Source organism: Hylobates moloch, unplaced genomic scaffold, assembly GCF_009828535.3.
Source record: "Hylobates moloch isolate HMO894 unplaced genomic scaffold, HMol_V3 SCAFFOLD_2, whole genome shotgun sequence".
NCBI classification, from domain to species: Eukaryota; Metazoa; Chordata; class Mammalia; order Primates; family Hylobatidae; genus Hylobates; species Hylobates moloch.
In genome coordinates, this window is record NW_026652277.1 from 41,049,789 (window position 1) to 41,070,126 (window position 20,338).

Genomic DNA, 20,338 nt, shown 5'->3' on the forward strand with positions numbered 1-20,338 from the left:
CTACATTGCCCTCATCACCCTCGAAGCTGGCTGACCAAGACCACATACACATTTCAGCACATGAGTAGGAGAAAGAGTGAAAGAACAGGTATGCATATTTCTTTTAAGTAGATGATATGAAAGTGCACATACTACTTTCACTCACATTTCACTGACAAAAAGTCATATGGTCATAACCTAGCTGCACAAAAAGGCTGGTAGGCATATTCCATGCTAAAATTTTGGGAATATCCTTTTGTTAGTTAATAGAAAAAAAAAGTCAAACATAAATGAGGGAAAGTTACTTGTCACTAGTAAAAATATATTCAACACTTTAGATTGGATGCCTAAACAGGGAAGGAGAATCAAAGTTGAAATCAGTATTGAAAAGAAAAAAATATAAAATAAAATAAAAATATTAAAAAAAAGACTTGGGAAAACAGAAATTCTTAGTCCATTTATATAATAAAGACTTGGGGATGTGCTGACACTTGGGTTGAATCTGACCATCGGGAACTTATGTAGCCTGTTGCTCCTTTTTGGAAGTGTTTGGTATGCTAAGTTGAAGGTCGTGGCAGCAGGATGATTAAAAATTCCTTTAGTGTGGCAGGGTTTCTCAATTAGGATATTTCCTCTCTCATGAGCAGTCATACGCCTCTATGAGGAAACTTTGAAAAAACTGGTAAGCTTGTACTACTATGTATGAGCATGCAGAGTTGTCTCCTATTTAGGTAATTATCTTCCTAAGTTTCCATTTCTTTTCCCATTAAAGAAACATTACTTCTTTAACTATGCCTGTTTTACTGCCAAGCACAGTACTATCCTGTTGTGACAACCAAACTAACACTAAATTAAAGAAAAAGTTCTTCCTCAGAAACAACTAAGAGTAGACCATTGCTGGGAAAGCCTGATTAGGAAAAAAAAGAGAAAGCAAAAGTATACAATTCTAGCATTGACCAGGAAGACATAACTACATATGTGGAAGAGACAAAAAGAATTATAGTAGAATATTATACGAGAAAAAAGCATTTTCTGAATAATACAAAAAAAATAAGTGGGAGAAGAGAGAGAACAGGTATTTCAGAGAAAAGCAAAACCGAAAGCCTGATTATTAACTTATGTGGTGATTGACCTGATTGCTATTCAGGAAAATGCCAACTATAGCAACAATTAAGCTTTCCTTCAGATAAGAAAACACTAAAACAAAACTAAACTAGTATCTTCCAACACTAGTAAAGACAAGGAAACACTTTTATTAATTACAAATAGAAATGCAAAAATGTACATTAAATTATAAAATATACATCATTTCGACCTTGAATTCTACTTTTGAAAAACCATACAAAAGAAACAAGAGCAGTAATATCTCAAGATATTTGAACAATAATATTTATTGTTGTAGTGTTATCTAAAGAACAAAAACTGGACATAGTTGAATGTCTGTCAGTTCAAACAAGATTTATCAACTTGCTGTTCAGACATATAATGCAATGTAGAACAATCAAAATAATGAAATCCTGTCATTTGAGGCAACATGGATGGGGCTGGAGGGCATTATGCTAAGTGAAATAAGCCAGGAACAGAAAGTTAAATACCACTTGTTCTCACTCATATATGGAAGCTAGAAAAAAATCGTTGATCTCACAGAACTAAAAGTAGAACAGATGATACTAGAGATTGGGAAGGGTAAGGGAAATGGAGAGACAGTGAGAGATTTGCTAAAGGAGACAAAATTACAACTAGATAGGAGGAATAAGTTCTAGTGTTCTACGCCACTGTAGGATGATGATAGATAAAAATAACAGCTTCAAAAAATTAAAAGAAGGATATTGAAAGTTACCAACATGAAGAAGTAATAACTGTTTGAGGTGATGAATATGCTAATTATGCTGGGCTCATTACCATAAATTATACTTATTGAAACATCACTATGTACCCCATGAATATATGCAATTATTATTTGTCAATTTAAAGATAAAATTTAAAAATAATGACATATCTATATTTGTATTTCTGTTAAGGTAATTAGGATACATTTTTGTCAAAACAAAAAACCTGACCCCTAAATTAATGTAATTTTTGTTTTTCTATTTCAGATGAGATGAAGAATGAAGTGAAAGATAACCCTCCAAGATTTTAAGATAAGGTTCTTAAAAGTTATGGAGACGTTTGTGTGGGAAGAAATGTGAGATTATTTTATTTATATATCTGACTTTCCTATTTAATTCAATGACAAACATACTCCTTTTGTCACTTAAAACATGAGGAAAAATTAATGACTGGTAATCATAATTGGAAAAAGATATATGAAGATCGACTGGTAGGAGATAGAAAGGGAAGGAAGAGTTTATCAAACAGCTGTTTGTTAGAAGCACTGTCGTTGAAGTCATCTGTAACCACAATGCTAAATCCAATGGTCAATTTATATTATTCATCATACTTGACCTATAAGCAGCATTTCACACAGATAATCACTTCCTCCTTATTGATAAACTTCACTACTAGCTGCAGATGTCATATTTTCATTATTTTTCTTCTATCTCACTGGTTGCTCCTTCTTAATATGTTTCGGTCATTGCCTTCTCTTGTCCTTTATGGAAAAGAAATTCTGATGTAGATTACCTCAAAAGTCAATCCATGGTCTTTTACCATTTTTATCTGTAATCATCGATTTCTTGATCTCATCTAGTCTTTTAGCTTTGTATACCATGTTATGTATTAATTCCCAATTTCTTGTTTATAGTCCTGACTTCTTTCATTATCACCAGACTTATCTATCCATCTACTTTCTTGACATCTCCACTTAGATATTTATTGAAACCTAAATTTCAAAAGGAAGCCACAGCTTTTCCTCTTCCACCACCCTTCCCAAAATCTGTTTCTCCAGCAGCTTCCCACATCTCACAAATCATAACTCCCTCCTTTCTATTTTCTCAGCCTGATGGCCTCAAAATCATCCTTCATCTATTAGGAAGTACCAAGAAATCCTGTTGGCTTCAACATTGAAATGCATCCAGAGTTTGACAAGTTCATGCATTTTCTATTCCTTTTACTTTAGTAGAACCCACATAATCTCATACTTTAAAAAGAGAAAAAAATTTAATGGCCTTCTAATTTGTCTTCATAAGTCTATCCTTACCACTTGTACAATCTATTCTTAAAAGAAAAACCAAAGTAATTCTTTCGAAATGTAAGTAAGCTCATGATAGTCCTCTGGTAAAAACTGACCATTTCCTCACAGTAAAATCCCAAATCCTTAAAATGTCCTCTAAGTCAAGATGCCTAGACTTAGAGGACTAGCCTAGATGACCCAGGCTCCCATGGCTTCTCTGATTTCTCCTACTTTTCTCATCCGAGATCTCTACACTGCAGGCACATTGGCCTCCAAACACTTTCTGGAATATACAAAGTAAACTATCTCAGGACTAAGCTCAAGCTCTCCTCTTTGCCTACAACGTTCTTGTCCTAAATAGCTGTTTGGTCACCTCACACCTCCTTCAAGTCTTTGTTCAGATTTTGACTCCTCAATGAACCCTACCCTTTCCATGTCATTTAATATTGCACCTGTTCCACTCATACTACTGCCTGAACTTATAAACCTAATTGCCCTCCTCTACTTATACTGCTTTCCTGTATAATTTATCATTACCTATATATTTTGTTATTTTCTTTTTTTACACTTATTTTTATTGTCCCATTAGCTACAATGTGAACTCCTCAAGGGCAAATATCTTTATGTTATTCTCTGATATATTGCATGCACCTGTAACAGTGCCTGATGCATAGTAGACACTCAGTAACTGTTGGATAGAGGAATGGGTGGTTGTGTGGGTGGGTGGATAAATTGACGGATGGATGAAAGCATGAATGGGGACAGGAAAACTTTAAGAGAAAGTTCTCAATTGCAGTTATAAGTGCTGAGTATTCCAAAATGTGAATAGATTTAAGTCATTTATTGAATATGAGCTTTATGCAAAGATAATATGAATTAGATAAGATGTATAAACTGCTAGTCTTATTCTATAAGGAGCTACAAAGAACAGAAAAGTGTTTCTCAAGATGGGAATTGAGAATTGTTTGTAGCCAAGGCCTAAAAGAAGTGCCTCTGCAAAATTTTGCTGGAATCCAAAAATGCAAATTTGCTCCATATTTATACTACATATTTATGTCTTCACTGCTAGACAACATTCCTTCCTAATTCTTTGAGAAAACACAAAAGTGTCAAAGATGAGTTTGAGTAACACAGATTTACAAAATCAAAACAGTATTTGCCTTATTTAAACTGTATCTCTCTCCATATTTTCAGTATAAAAAAAGAAAAGCAAATAACATGTCAAAATTGTCTTTTAAATCAGATAATAGAGCTTAAGTTGAAAATTATTTATATACTAAAAATTTTAGTTGATTTTTGATATATAGTCCTGACCTGTTTCATTATCTCGAGACTTGTCTGCCCATCTACCTACTTGACATCTCCGCAAGTGTTCTTGAAGAGCAACATTTGATTTCTCATACACAGAAAATCATACAACGGTAGGTTTCTTAGCATTAAATAATTGACTGTGTTCTTAGCATTTAATAAGCTGTAAAAACAACATAGTAAAAATGGTTTATATTTGACAAAACCTTACATTTGCTACTTGATTCATATATCCTACTTTAAAAAAAGTAAGTCATGATCTCAGGTACACTAAATCTGCAAAAGATATATTGAATATAACAATTCCATCTGTCAGACCCAAGATCAGAATTCCACATAGTTAATTTAACTGTATAATTTTTTCTCTACATATTTAAATACTTATTTTACTGATAAACCAGAATATAGGAGAAGGAATGAGAATCAAGTGAGGAAATTATCCCCAGATGATGATGCGACTGATGATACATACAGGACACTCAGGGGACTCTGAAACAGATGTAGTCTTGGGAATAATTTTCCCCTTTTCAGAGTACTAGTTATTAACCACATTTAATGTTGTTTTAAGTATTCTGCTATCAGGAAATGGGCTCATTTATACCTTTTCAGAGCTTTAGTGTATTACATATTCAGTAGAACTTGTGTATGTATGTGTTTACCTTGTGTGATTTGCACTAATTATGAGTGATTCTAAATATGTACACCATAAAGTTCTTCATAAATGAAGATTACCCAGTCCTTTAAGACTAGTGTGCTTGCTCAGTCAGTGAAGGTCCGTCTAATTATTCAGCATCCACATTTGAATGCTAATTTGTTCCTCTTGTTTAATATATGATCTAATTTATTTCTCACAACAGCCTTTTGAGGTAGATATTTTATCTTTGTTTTAATGAAGAAGTTAAATACTCTTACATGTAAATGTGGACATGTTCTAGATCTAAACATATATCCCTTCGAAGTGTCATATTTATCCATGGCTGACCTCTAAATATCTTCTCTACAGAGAGAGTTCTGTATTGTTTTTGCTCTCTTTCAACTTCTAAACGTATTGAGCACCTCAATCACCATCGTTTGGAATCTGATGAAGTAGGCTTATAAGAGGTACAGAGAAATAGGGAACCAAGATTACAAATATATTCATGGATTTAGCCATTAGAATAACGGTTTGACTTTCCTTGGAAGAAAGAGTTTTACATACATGGATAACTGATTCATAGATTGTTTTGTTCCATGGATTAATCCATCTAGCTTGATGTCAGAACCTCAATGAAGACGTAAGAATCATGGATCTCTTATAGGCAAGACTGAAGAACCATATGGCTGATGAAAAGTGAGTGAAGTGGAGTGGCATAAGAGAACTGAGCATAAGATAGATATAAGAGGGAAGTGGAGGGCATATTTGGCCTCATTTTTAGTGTTGATTTCAAGTGCAATGAGAATCCAAACAGTAAAATCAATTCATGTTTTATTTATTGAATAAATTGGCAGGAATTGTTGGAAAATATGAGACAAATCGTGAACAGAAAGCTAAAATTAAATGTAGAGATTTTACATTCCTTCTTCACACTGAAAACAAAAAATGACATTCAATGGCCAATCTCAGGAATTATAATTCAGTAAATCTATTTGAGAAGTTTTATAATAATAAGTAGTGATACATTATAAATAAGGATCATACTCTTGCACTAAATTATTTCTACAAATACAGCCTATTTAGGCTTTAACAACCTCAGTGGATTATAAATCTTCTTTATATCTCAAAAGGTTTACTAGTATTATACATTGGTAATATATGGGGGTAATGGAACACACAAGTAAGAATCTAGAATTTCTTTAGTATTGATATAAAGAAGAAAAAGCAAACAGCTTAAAGCATTGCCTGTTTATTCCTTTTGTTTTCCATTAGGAGGTTTTGATTATGATGTTTTTCTTGTTTCTGTTTTTCTGAAAACATCTTTACTTTTTTTAACTCATACAATCTTTATTGAAATATAATCCACAGGCTATTAAATTCACCATTTTAAAGTAGTTTTTAGTATATTCACAAACTTGGGCAACCATCACCACTATCTTATTTCAGAATATTTTCAACTCCTTTCTAGCCATTAGCAATAACTTCCCATTGCCCCCTCCCCCACAGACTTTGGAAGCTGCTAATCTACTATCTCTTTCTGTGGATTTGCTTATCGAGGACATTCCATATAAATGGAATTCCACAATATGTGCATTCTTGTGTCTGGCTTCATTCACATAGCATAATATTTTCAAGGTTCATCTATGATGTGGCATATATCAGTACTTCATTTCTTTTTATCAGTGACTATTTTTAATTGTATGGGTATACCCTTTATCCATGTGTCAAATGATAGACCTGGGGTTCATCACATGGTTGTTATAAGTAATACTGCTATAAACATTAATGTACATTTTTTTTGTGGAAAGCTGCTTTCAATTCTCTTGGGTATTACCTATAAAGATCTTAATTTTATTTTTCAGTAATAGCATGGAAAAATCTTTAGCTCTACATATAATGATAGAAACCGTTATGGACTAAATGTTTGTGTCGGCTCAAAATTTATATGTTGAAGTCAAATCCCCCAGTGGGGCAGTTATTTGGAGAGGAACCCTCTAACACAGTGATTAGGGATAAATGAGGTTTTGGTGGGGTTAGTATCCTCATAGGAAAAAAAGCACCAGAGAGCTCACTGCCTCTCTTTCTGTGCATAAATACTGAAGAAAGGCCATGTGAGGATATAGCAAGAAGTTTGCTGCCTGCAAGCCAGAATGAACCCTCATGAGAAACTAAGTTAGCGAAAATCTTCTTGGACTTCTAACCTCCAGGACAGTGAGAAAATAAATTTCTGTTGCTTAGTCCATCCAGACTGTGATTTTTTGTTACGGCAGATCAAGCAAACAAAAACATCAAACTGGGTTACTGCCAACAACCCTAATTCTGCTTACTTAGCTGACTCTCAGTCACATTATGATTCCTCTAGATGGAATCTCAAGATTTTAAGGACATAAAAATATTAGGTTGGTGCAAAGGTAATTGCAGTTTTGGCCACTGAAAGTAATAGCAAACCCACAATTACTTTTGCACCAACCTAAAATATATTTCCTCACAAAATGATAAATGACCTTGAAGTTTCAAAACACCTATAATGAATTAGACTCACTGTACCAAACTGCAACATGGGCCTACTGGTGTTTCATAAGATTTTAAAGATTTTTTAAGATTTTTAAAAAGCCTTCAGAATATTTTCAAGAAATCTCATGACTTCAGATATGAGAGGAGAAAACCTGTGAAAAGTGGGTGTAACGTTTCACATAGCCTAGTTAATGCAAACATATCTGGAATATAATTCCAGGATTTTCTGTAGTCTATCATATTGCTTTTGGTAACAAGGGTCTCCCAGTTCTATAAGGTGAATAGCACATATTCTATATCACTTGTTCCTTGCAGTATTTATTACAATGTCTTCCCATCCCTGACCTTTAATTTTTGTTATTGTTTTTTGTTTTTTATTTTGTTGTTATCTCTCTGTTCATATCCTTGTTATCCCACAACAGGATAACTGAGCTCATCACTCTCTCTGCCCATTCTGTTATTCCTACAAAATACCATTTATGCACACAGGTACAAATTTTACATTCTTAAAGCTCAGCATTCACTATGCTAATCCATTACTTTAAAACCTTCAGAGTTCCCTCAGTGTTTATAAGATTTGCACACTCCTTAGCCTGACATTCTGGGCTCACCACAACTTTTATCTTAACATTAGTGCATCAATATTGGTTTCATGATCTTTTGTCCTATTATGTAACTTGCATTCCCATTGCTCAGGTGCTTTCAACCAGGGGTAATTTTCACCCTCCTCTCCACAGGGACATTGGCAATATTTAGCGACATTGTTTTTTCCACTACAAGGAAGGGTTGTGCTACTGGCTCCTAAGTAGGTAGATTACAAGATGAAGCTAAACATCCCACAATGCACAGGACAGCCACCTACAACAAAGAGTTTTTTTAGTGGTTAATAATAATTAATAATAAGTGCGAATGGTTCCAAGTTTGAGAAACATTTAGTAGAGCTTAAGTCCCAGCATGCTTTGTTCTTTGAACGACTCTGTCTTATTTGTTACATATCTTATCTACTCTTCAAGGTTTAGCACAAGTTCTTTATGAAGTCATCTTTGCAAACGTAGACCCTGTCTTCTGCATCCTGTAACCACACATTTTTGTTGTTGTTGTTGGATCCATTTGGCACTGATCATATACTATGTTGGTATGTAAAAGTCCAGCTTTTATATTTGCAGTATGTATCTTCCAAATATAGTTCAAAAACTTTAAGCAAAGTCTCAGACTTTTAAACATGCCTTATTTTGATTAAAGGTATTCTGAGGATTTTATCTTGCTAGAAAATGTAAGTGTGAAATTCCAACATACTTCTGAAAATCAGATTCTTTTACACACTACTATTAATAATCCTAGAGTTAGAAATAAATGAATTCAAAACAGTAATCAGTGTTGATAATTAAAGTAAAAAAAGTATTTCAGTTAATGTATTTGACAATTGGCTTTCCTTTTTTGGTGTAACGCATATATTTCTATTTGTTGCTTATGAGGAAAGGATTTTCTAATTCTTTCGTGAAGTTTTACATTGATTTGAAAATATAAGCTTTCTTATGGGCTGAGTATGCTTTGATCATACCATTGTTTATACATGATTATTAGATTATAGGGTGGAAAAATATTTATTTTCTCTTCAGTTTTGATTCTTTCTTCAGTTTTGAATGAAAGAATACATAAAATTCATTTTCAAACTATGCCTGCTTTCTCTATCCCTGCTATAAACTTTTCTCCTGCAGCATTTAAAATTAGCTGCAGTGCAGCCTAGAAATTTTACTCTAAAGAATGCTCTTCTGTCTTTTCTCCTTCTTTGTTTTTTTCCTGCAAGAAAATCCTTAGAAAGATGAAAGTGAATAATGATGGCATTTTTTATTTGTGTTTTAAAGGGAGGGCTCTTCATGCAAGTCCATTTAATAAAAATTTACATGATGGAAAATGAGGAATAAACTACTGCTTTTCTGCATCATGAAATCCATGTACTGTTTTATGCAGATGTAAAATAGATGACTGCTTTCCATAATCCACATGGCTGCCAAGCACATCTACATAGTACCCACTTGCTCCGAAGTGTTAAGAATCACACTTGAGCAAGCACTGGGAAGAGGAATCCGAATTCATGTTCCTTAAAGATGTATCTGGCCTCTGTGCTCTAGCGGAATCCTGCTCTGGGAATGTAAATGTACATTCTAGAGAATGCCTGATTGTTAGGAGGCAAGCTAATTTTATTAAAACCATTTTTGTCTACCTCTTGCTTAAAATAAATAAAAACATTATTTCAAAGTCTGAGCAAAGCCTATCAATATTCCTTAATTAGCTTAAGAAAAAAGCCTATATCACCTAAAACCATTAAAATCCTACAAGAAAACCTAGGCAATACCATTCAGGACATAGGCGTGGGCAAGGACTTCATGTCTAAAACACCAAAAGCAATGGCAACAAAAGCCAAAATTGACAAATGGGATCTAATTAAACTAAAGAGCTTCTGCGCAGCAAAAGAAACTACCATCAGAGTGAACAGGCAACCTACAGAATGGTAGAAAATTTTTGCAACCTACTCAACTGACAAAGGGCTAATATCCAGAATCTACAATGAACTCAAACAAATTTACAAGAAAAAAACAAACAACCCCATCAAAAAGTGGGCGAAGGACATGAACAGACACTTCTCAAAAGAAGACATTTATGCAGCCAAAAAAACACATGAAAAAATGCCCATCATCACTGGCCATCAGAGAAATGCAAATCAAAACCACAGTGAGATACCATCTCACATCAGTTAGAATGGCCATCATTCAAAAGTCAGGAAACAACAGGTGCTGGAGAGGATGTGGAGAAATAGGAACACTTTTACACTGTTGGTGGGACTGTAAACTAGTTCAACCATTGTGGAAGTCAGTGTGGCGATTCCTCAGGGATCTAGAACTAGAAATACCATTTTACCCAGCCATCCCATTACTTGGTATATACCCAAAGGACTATAAATCATGCTGCTATAAAGACACATGCACATGTATGTTTATTGTGGCACTATTCACAATAGCAAAGAGTTGGAACCAACACAAATGTCCAACAATGATAGACTGGATTAAGAAAATGTGGCAGATATACACCATGGAATACTATGCAGCCATAAAAAATGATGAGTTCATGTCCTTTGTAGGGACATGGATGAAACTGGAAAACATCATTCTCAGTAAACTATCGCAAAGACAAAAAGCCAAACATCGCATGTTCTCACTCATAGGTGGGAATTGAACAATGAGAACTCATGGACACAGGAAGGGGAACATCACACTCTGGGGACTGTTGTGGGGTGGGGGGAGGGGGGAGGGACAGCATTAGGAGATATACCTAATGCTAAATGACGAGTTAATGGGTGCAACAAAACAACATGGCACATGGATACATATGTAACAAATCTGCACATTGTGCACATGTACCCTAAAACCTAAAGTATAATAATAATAAAAAAAAACACAAGAATAATAAAAAAAAAAAGTCTATATCACTGAAATAGAAAAGTAACTATCAAATTACTCCATTTGGAAACAGATACATGCAAATTCCTCTCCCAAAAGGTGTGGTCAAATTTAAACAAAATAGGGCATTAATATTAAAGTTTTATTTTTTAATTTTATTTAATTTAAATACCATTAAAATATTGATCTCCATTACACGTGTCTGTATGTATTATTAGTGTTTATTTCCTAGATTTGTTTTAAAATTTCATTTGTTTCTGCCAGTGTAGTCTTGCCCACATACCTTCTAGATATTTTCTCACTTAAAACTACACATTACTATCTCCATTTTATAGAAGGTAAACCCAGGTATAGATAAGCTGTGTTTCTGCCTAAGCAAGTAAGTAGTGAAGTCAAGATTTCAACCAGACAATTTGGTTCAAGAGTTTGGGAAAAACAAGATAATCTCTATCAAATGCATTGGCAAATTAAAATTGGTATTGCTTTTGAACATGGCCATACTGTATATTACACACTCCAAAAATATTTCCTTAGGAAAAATAAATCTATGGTATTTTTGAAGATATTTTTATAAAGCTTTTTAAGTGCTGCATGCTAATCAGCAAATCATTATAAGCTGTGAAAACAATCAAATAATTTAACCTGGTGACATACTTTGAATGGCTGGTACTAGATGAAAAACATATAGGCATCATATTGCTAATTTGAAAGTATTTCATTGTGAATAAGTCAGCTTGCTTAGGGGCTTATGAAAATACTATAGAGAGGAAATCATCTTCCTATTAAGATAAGCTATGAAGGTACAAATTTTTAGCCTATGACTTAAACATACATTCCTTCCATTTTGTTGGCATTAAGTAAAATGTTAACAAAGTGTCTTACTGTTGAAGACTAGATTTTTAAAATCATAATTTGAAAAACGGAATCCAATCTCGCTATCTCAAGCATACTAGCCATTTTTCCAACCTGAAACACTTTATACTCTCCTCAATGTCAAAATTCAATCTCTCTAATCTTCAAATTTTTGTTTTACATTCCCTTTCCTCTCATAAATATCCCCAGATCAATACTGCTAAGATTCACAATAAAAATTAATACAAACATGAGCACTCATCTGTATATAAAGTCTCAAGATTCTATGGTAGCAGTCAAAGGTTATATAACATGTCCTATGATCTATCTTTGTCAGTAGACTCTAAGCTACTTTATTTTTTATTATTATAATAATTATTATTTTTTTAGATGAAGTTGCACTCTTCTTGCCCAGGCTGGATTGCAATGGTGCAAACTTGGCTCACTGCAACCTCCACCTCCTTGGTTGAAGCAGTTCTCCTGTCTCAGCCTCCAGAGTAGCTGGGATTACAGGTGCGCATCACCATGTCCAGCTAAGTTTTTGTGTTTTTAGTAGAGACGGGTTTTCACCATGTTGGCCAGGCTGGTATTGAACTCCTAACTTCAGGTGATCTTCCCACCTAGGCCTCCCAAAGTGCTGGGGTTACAGGCATGAGCCACCATGCCCAGTCTCTAAGCTACTTTAAAACAAGAATCCAGGCTCCTATTTCCTTTAAAAATTAACCAAAGAACTGGTATAGCACTTATATGTCACAATTATGCTTAGAAGAAAACAGGTATCTTCCAAATGAACTAAAAAATGGGAAAACTCTCCCCATGTCCTTACATACTCCCTATTTCCCTTCTCACCCGGTGCACCACTGAAATTTATAAGTGAATCACAATATTCTTTTCTACCTCCATATTGATCTTGCATCTCTTGAAATAGAACTAGAAACTTACATTCCTGAATGTTCCAACTAAACTAGGCTTGAGCCAAAACATCATACAATCTTTTCGATGATATGATTACCAAAACTTATCTAACTTAAGTTGATATTAACTTAAAGACACATTCTCATTTTGGTGATATTAAAATATGAAATAAGCATGTCTTATATTTGAAGATATATATTAGCTCTCTTTTGCAGATTAATTAGTACACATTATATAGAACATTGTTTTCCATAATGTATACACATATATGTTAAATATATATTTAAGTTATATATTTAATAAACTATATTTACTTACATTACTATATTTAGTAAACTATAGTTAAATTATATATTATCCGTCAAGTTATATATAACCAATTAACATTATAAACAAATATGAGAATGCCTCTTTTTTATTAATTACAATTTTAAAAGGAATCACTTATAGTAGTTATCCGTCTTTATCAGCAAAATGCAAATTATGTTATATGTGATATCCACAATTAAGATTTTTTTCTCTCAGAAATATTCCTGTAAAAATGGTAATGAGTTTTACTTTTTTAAGAATAATAAAGTTTAACCAATAAAATCACTTGTATATGAGCTACTATTATATTTTTCCAATCAAATATACCAGGCTATAAAATAAATACTTCAATAAATTGTTAGTAAATACCTTTACTTCAGAAATTCTGTGTTATTTCAGTATAAGACATGAACATTTTATTGTCTACCTCATATATTTGGATAATTTGGCACAGCTTCATGAAATATATTTTCTTGATTTAGGAAACAAATTTTCTTTACCTGGAAAACAGTTATTCTTAATATGGCAATTGTATATATTTGTAGAGCTTCATTTTTAACCTGATGCAAATTTTTGCTTGAATGTCAACCTTAAAAAATAAGTATTTTTTTAAAGCAGTTTAAGATTTACAGAAAAATTGAGCAAAAGGAACAGTATATACTTCCTATCCTCCCTCAACTATCCCCTTCCTGACTTCTCCAGCTACTAACATTTTGCATTACTGTGGTGCATTTGTTACAACTGATTAACTGATATCTGTATCTTATTATCAACTACAGTCCATAGCTCGTTATTCGTGTTCACTCTTTGTGTTGTGCATTTTATGGATTTTGATAAACGTATAATGACATATATTTGCTATTATATTAGATTATATAGACATTACACATTAACATTATTAATGTTAATTAAACATCACACAGAATAGTTTCACTGTCTTAAAAATGCCCTATGCTCCACCTATTCACTGCTCTCTCTCTCCCCCAAAGTCACTCATCCTTTTATTGTCTTCATAGTTTTACCATTTCCAGACTGTTATATAGTTGGAATCATACAGTAAATAGGCTTTTTGAATTGGCTTCTCTTGCTTAGCAATATGTATTTAAGTGTCTCCAGTCTCTTTTTGTGATTTGTAGCTCACTTCATCACTGAATAATATTTCTTTATATAGGTGTACCATATTTTGTTTATCCAGTCACCTATTGGAAGACATCTTGTTTGCTTCCAAGTTTCGACAATTACGAAGGAAACTGTTAGGGTTCATTCACGTCAGGGTTTTTTTTTTTTTTTTATGAACGTTAAGTTTTCAACTCACTTGGGTAAATACCAAGAAACTCAATTATAGGATCATATGGTAAGTCTATTTTTAGCTTTGGAAGAAACCACTAAACTTTTCCAAAGTGTCATTTTCATTCCCAATGCCAATGAATAACCATCCTTGTCACTCCACATCCTCCCCAGCCTTTGCCATTGAAGCTAAAGGTCCCCTACCCCATCCTTCACCCAACCCTTTCCCTTATTATATTACTTCCAAAAACCTTTAGATATTTGATTCTGTGATCCCTGTTCTTTACGCCGTATTTCACCAATGCTTTCTTCTATAAATGACATAGGTTTTTGTATTTGTTTTTTTTTTTTTTAATTTGGCCTATCGGTATTATTTTTCTAGAAAGTAATTAAGAGGTATCAAAGTCACCCTGAACATTAGATGACTGAGTAGCAATATCTATATATGCAAAGCTACCATTTTCATATGCACATACAAAATAAATACATATAATCTCATCAACTGTTCATAAACCTATAAATTTTAGTGGGGAAAAAAGTAATATTTCTGAAAATAGAACACCATTTACTACAAAAAGTATGTTCATTTAAGTAGTCCATGTATCTTCCACATATAGTATAGAACTCACAAAATAAGAACAAAAAAATGTTTTCTATCACAGAATGATTTATTAAATAATTACTGAACACATACTATAGGCCAAATACTGAACAAGGTATTGGAATAAAGAAATGTAGAGATAATAAAATTACCTTCCCTGGAAAGCTGTGGTGCAATTTGTAATTTTCTTAGAAACCCCTGTGCCTGATTTTTTTAGATGTACAATATTAGTTGAGATTGTCACCCAAGCCTTAGGGGAATTCTCTTTATTGAGGCATTTTCCCCCTCAAACTGCATTTTTCAGTGTGTGTTTATTACCTAGCAACCAAACCATAAAAAACGAATGTTACATCTTAGATTGATAGGGTTTCTTGGTAGCTGTAGTATAAAATATTTTTTATGCTGAAACCCATAGAAATTTCCTCCACAACAACAAAGGATTTAAGAATTATTGCACCAGCTTTCTCACTTTAGGAAAACACATTTCAGCTTTCAGGGATTCCTGATTGATATTCTTTGAAACACCACACTAGTAAATGATAACCTACAGACTCAAATCATCTTTTTATCTGTAGAATGATAGGCCAACATAGTATAAACCTTCTTGTGACAGATCGACTACCTCCCATTTGGCATCAAATGACAGCATCATTTCAGATCATGGTGGAGCCTCAACAAATGTTGCCAGGAAGAAACACTCACTCTGGGCAATGCTTTCTATTTGGCTTCCCCTGGATACGTGAATGATCTTGCAAAACCATTTTACTTACTTCTAAGGATGAATGCCAGTCTAAAATCTGTATTATGACTCAAAATACACACAGTTAACATTAACCTTGAGAAGCAGTGTGCTCAGTGGTCAAGACCGTCATCTCTGAAGCCAGATTGGCTACATTTAAGCCATAGCTCTTCACATCTTAGCTGTGTGACCTTGGATAGCTTACTACTTAATCACTCTGTGCCTCCGTATCCTCTTTTGTAAAATGGAGAAATGATAACACCTCTCTCACAGGATTGTTTTGAGATTAAAATAAGGTCACTAATGGAATATGGGCATGTTAGAGTAGAGCATATAGTAAATATTCACTAGATGGTAGCTATTATTATGAGATATGTTTATCCTTTTGGAATGTCACAAAAGTGCATGGGATGTTGATTCTGCTTGGTGATCTTTGCATTTAGTGTATATTGACTTCCTCCACTATCTCCAACAGTGGGCCTTTGAAAAGCTTTCTGCAATCTTCAAATCCCCAGCGGTACCTTTTACTTTCATTAGGTGACCTTCCTGCCTACCATACTGAAAGGACTGAGGTGCTCTAAAGATAAATCCTTTAGTGCCCTCTTTCCATTTAAAAATGCCTCTGTTGCTACTCTTACTTTTCTATTGATGTTTAGGAAGAACACTCCCCCTTTCTCATCAAGGCTGACTACTCTGCTTATGCGCTTGATTTCATTTCTCCTCTCTTGTCTGAGTTCACCAAGTGCTTACTCTCCTGTTAGCGAGGATATAGTCTGCAATTGCCCCCTAGCTGTCTCCTCTTATTCAGAGTGACTGTTATATCCAGCATTCTGGGGAAAGTACTACTTTATGGCTGTTGTAAATCAATTAGCGTGGTTATTATTTGGTATCTCTTTTCACTCTCAAAAATGTCCCAGTTTGGACAATAAGTGTATAAGGTCATTCTGTTGTAGGCTACAAATACACCTATGTCTTCCTTTGCCTCCAAAACAGTCAAATATGAAAATATATTTTCCTTTAACAATATTATCTTCTCTCTGCACGATTTCTTATCCCATTCTTTTCAGTCTTTTAAATAACTCTTCTTTTTCTTCTAACCCATAAATATAGACATTATGAAATCTGATACTCATCTTTTATTCTTTCCTTTCTCATTTCTCTTCTTTCATTTTACTAACTTCAATATTTCAATCACTTCCTGTCTGCCTGTGAAACTCCAATATATGCCTTTATTTCCAAGCACCCCACCGAATCTTAGTCCTGCATTTTCAAGTCCTAGCTGTATATCTTCCCCTGTATTTCACTTCTGTTCTTTGAGCCCACATTAGATTTTTGTTTTTTTAATGTATAATAATCAAATAGCCAGCTCCCTTGCCTCTAATGTCTTGTTTCTCTCATTTAGCCTGCCTTCGCTGCCGGAATAATTTCTCAGAAACTCAGAATTTATAAAAAATAAACATCTCCAAAACCTCATCCTGAAATTCAAGATGCTTAATAATATTACCCAAACTGATTTTCAAACGTTTCATTGTAGAATCACACCTGGTAGAAGATTTTATTCCTTGTGTTTGAACATACCTTGAACTGGTTTATTTTTAGCATAATCAAATATGTTTTGGAAAGGCGACAACTAGGAGAAGATCTTTACAGATGTGGATGATAAAATACTTGTGCATTATAAGAATTTTGTACCCAGGAAATACGTGAAATCAGGGACTTTGGACAGTTAAATGTCTTAGTGATATTCAGAGTTTTGAAAAAATGGGCACTATAATTCACAAGTTGTTGTGACAGCAGACAGAGTCCTTTGTAATGTTAAAAAATGTTAACATGCTGAGTTGTACATAAATGCTTCTGACCGGCTAGAGATGTCTAGCTGGAAAGGTTAATCATACTTCCTGATATTTACGCATAACTTGATATAGTGAATACTCTCAGCTCCTCAGCTGGCTTTCAGGATATTACAGTCTTCTTGTTTTTCATTTACCTCATTGGCCATTTCTTCCTAGTACATGTTATTAATGTTTCCTCCCACAGTATTTACTTCTCCATTCTCTACTTTTTTTCTCCAAATTACTGCTCTAGATAATCTCGCCAAGTCCAGTGGTTTAAAGGGAACCCGCAGGCAAAGAATCAAAATTTACAGCTTTGACTTATCTCCTGATATCCAGAGCAATAGCATTAACTACTTTTCAGCATTTCCATTTGGATGTCTAAAAAGCTTCTCAAAATTAACAGATCCAAAATATAAGTCTTAATTATATTGTATTTGCCAAATAAACACACAAACCAAAAAAAACCTTCTTTGTATGGTCTTACAGTTCAGTAAATGTTGCCACCATTTTTTCAATTTTTTCAGACCAAAAAGTCAGGATTTGTTTTTAATTCCCTTCCTTCCTACAGCTCCATATTACTTCCAGAAGAAAAATGCCTGAAAGAGCTACCTTCAATATATTAACCCAGACACCAAACAGTGCTACTATCTAGCTTAATCTACCAGTCTTTATCATCATTCTCTTCCTCATAGTAAGGTTAACAGGGACTAGCTTTGGGAAAAAAAAGAAATTTAATATAGTCACTACCAAGGCAATAAATGCCTATGGTAAGGTTGCTGAATCCAAATATACTAGCTGGCCAGTCAATGTTGTCATAAGGATGACTGTGCCATGACGCTAAAAGTGCAGGGCAATTTCTGAGGACTGCTATTTTATCTTTTTTCAAAGATAGAAGATATTGGATTTTTTTCAAATATAGAAAAGGTAGAAGATATTTTCAAATATAATGTTCCAAAACTTAGTTTGTGGATGTCAGAAGTAAATCATTATGTCAAGAGTTTATATTTTAATATTAATTAATATTATATGTTAATATTAATTTTTTTACAGTATTCTTTTTTATATTTTATTAGAACATGTATTTTAAAATATGGCTGATGGTCCAATTAGGTAACTTTTACATATATGTTGTCATATGAAAAAAAAAATTTCATTTTTGCCCTAAGGACAAATATGATAAATTTAATAATGAATAATTGAACAACTGCTTGAATATACTAAAAATCACTGATGTGTATACTTTAAAGTGTTGAATTTTATGGTATGTGAATTATATCTCAATAAAGTTCTTATTTAGAAAATTAATTATGAAGAATTAAAACCTTCTGAGTCATTTCACTGCACTAGTGATACAAGGGACATACACTAAAAATAACATGTTCATAGGGAAAGCAACTGATGAGTGGATATTGCATGAGAAGGGATGATAATCCAAATTATACTATTCCATTATGTGCTGTATGTGAGAAACAACATACAAATGCAACGTGACTCTAGAAGAGTAGAAATCACACTCAACCACAAGTCACAGGCATTTGACAGTTAAAAGTGCTTATTTCTTTTTTAGAATTGATGCATAATAGTTGTACATATTTCTGGGACACATGTCGTATTATGATATATGCATGCAATGTGTAATGATCAAACTAGGGCAATTGAAACATTCATCTCACCAAACATTCACACTTTCTTTATGTTGCAAACATTCCAATACCCCGCCTCCAGCATTTTGACTATGCAACAAATTATATTTTTGCTGGAGGGGAGGTATGTTAACTATAATTGCCCGTTTACTATACTATCAAACAATAGACTTTATTTCTTCTATGTAATGGTATCCTTGTATCTATTGACCAACCACTCTTCTTCTCCCTTTTCTCCCACCCTTCTCAGCCTGTTAACCACCAATCAACTTTCTACAAAGATCCACATTTTTAGCTTCCACATATGAGTAAGAACATGTGGTATGTGTCTTTCTGTGCCAGGCTTACTTCAGTTAACGTAATAACCTCCAGTTCCATTCATGTTGCTGCAAATGACAGAGTTTCATTCTTTTTTATGGCTAAGTTATATTCGGTTTTGTATATATAACACATTTTCTTTGTTCGTTCATCTGTTGATGAACACAATAGTGATGCAATAAATATGTGGGTGCAGGTATCTTTTTGATGCACTGATTTATTTTCCTTTGGATAAATATCCAGTACCAGGATTGCTAGATCATATAAAACTTCCATTTTTAGTTTTGTAAGAAATCTCCATACTGTTTTCCACGATAGTCACTATGTACTAATGTACTAACTTACATTCCCACCAACACTGTACAAGAGTTCTATTTTCTCCACATCCTCACCAGCATCGGTTAGTTTTTCATCTTTTTAATATTAGCTATTCTAAAAAAGGTAAGATAATATGTCAGTGTGGTTTTGATTTGCATTTCCCTGGTGATTAGTGATATAGAGTATTTGTTCACATAACTTTTAGCTATTTGTATGTCTTCTTTTGAGAAATGAATGTTCAGATCTTTTGTCCATTTTTAATTGGATTATTTATTTTTCTGTGGTTGAGTTGTTTTCTTAAATATTCCGGTTATTAAACCATTGTTAGACAATAGTTCGCAAATATTTTCTCCCACTCTGAGTTGTCTCTTCACTTTGTTGATTATATCCTTGGCAATACATTAGCTTGATGTAATCCCATTTGTGTATTTTTGTTTTTGTTGCCTGTGCTTTTGAGGTCTCACCCAAAAATCTTTGCCCAGACCAATGCCCTAAAGTGTTTCCTAAATGTTTTAT

The 20,338-nt window shown here is 33.6% G+C and overlaps 1 protein-coding gene across 1 annotated transcript in view; it reads right to left on the reverse strand.

Moving 5' to 3' along the window:
* Positions 1-2,528: 2,528 nt before the first annotated feature.
* The window catches only part of CCSER1 (coiled-coil serine rich protein 1), a 1,475,382-nt gene continuing 1,457,572 nt past the window's right edge, over positions 2,529-20,338 (reverse strand). The window contains exon 13 of the mRNA XM_058432918.1: positions 2,529-2,569. The gene's annotated coding sequence lies outside the window, so the exon portion shown is untranslated. The remainder of the gene's footprint in view (positions 2,570-20,338) is intronic.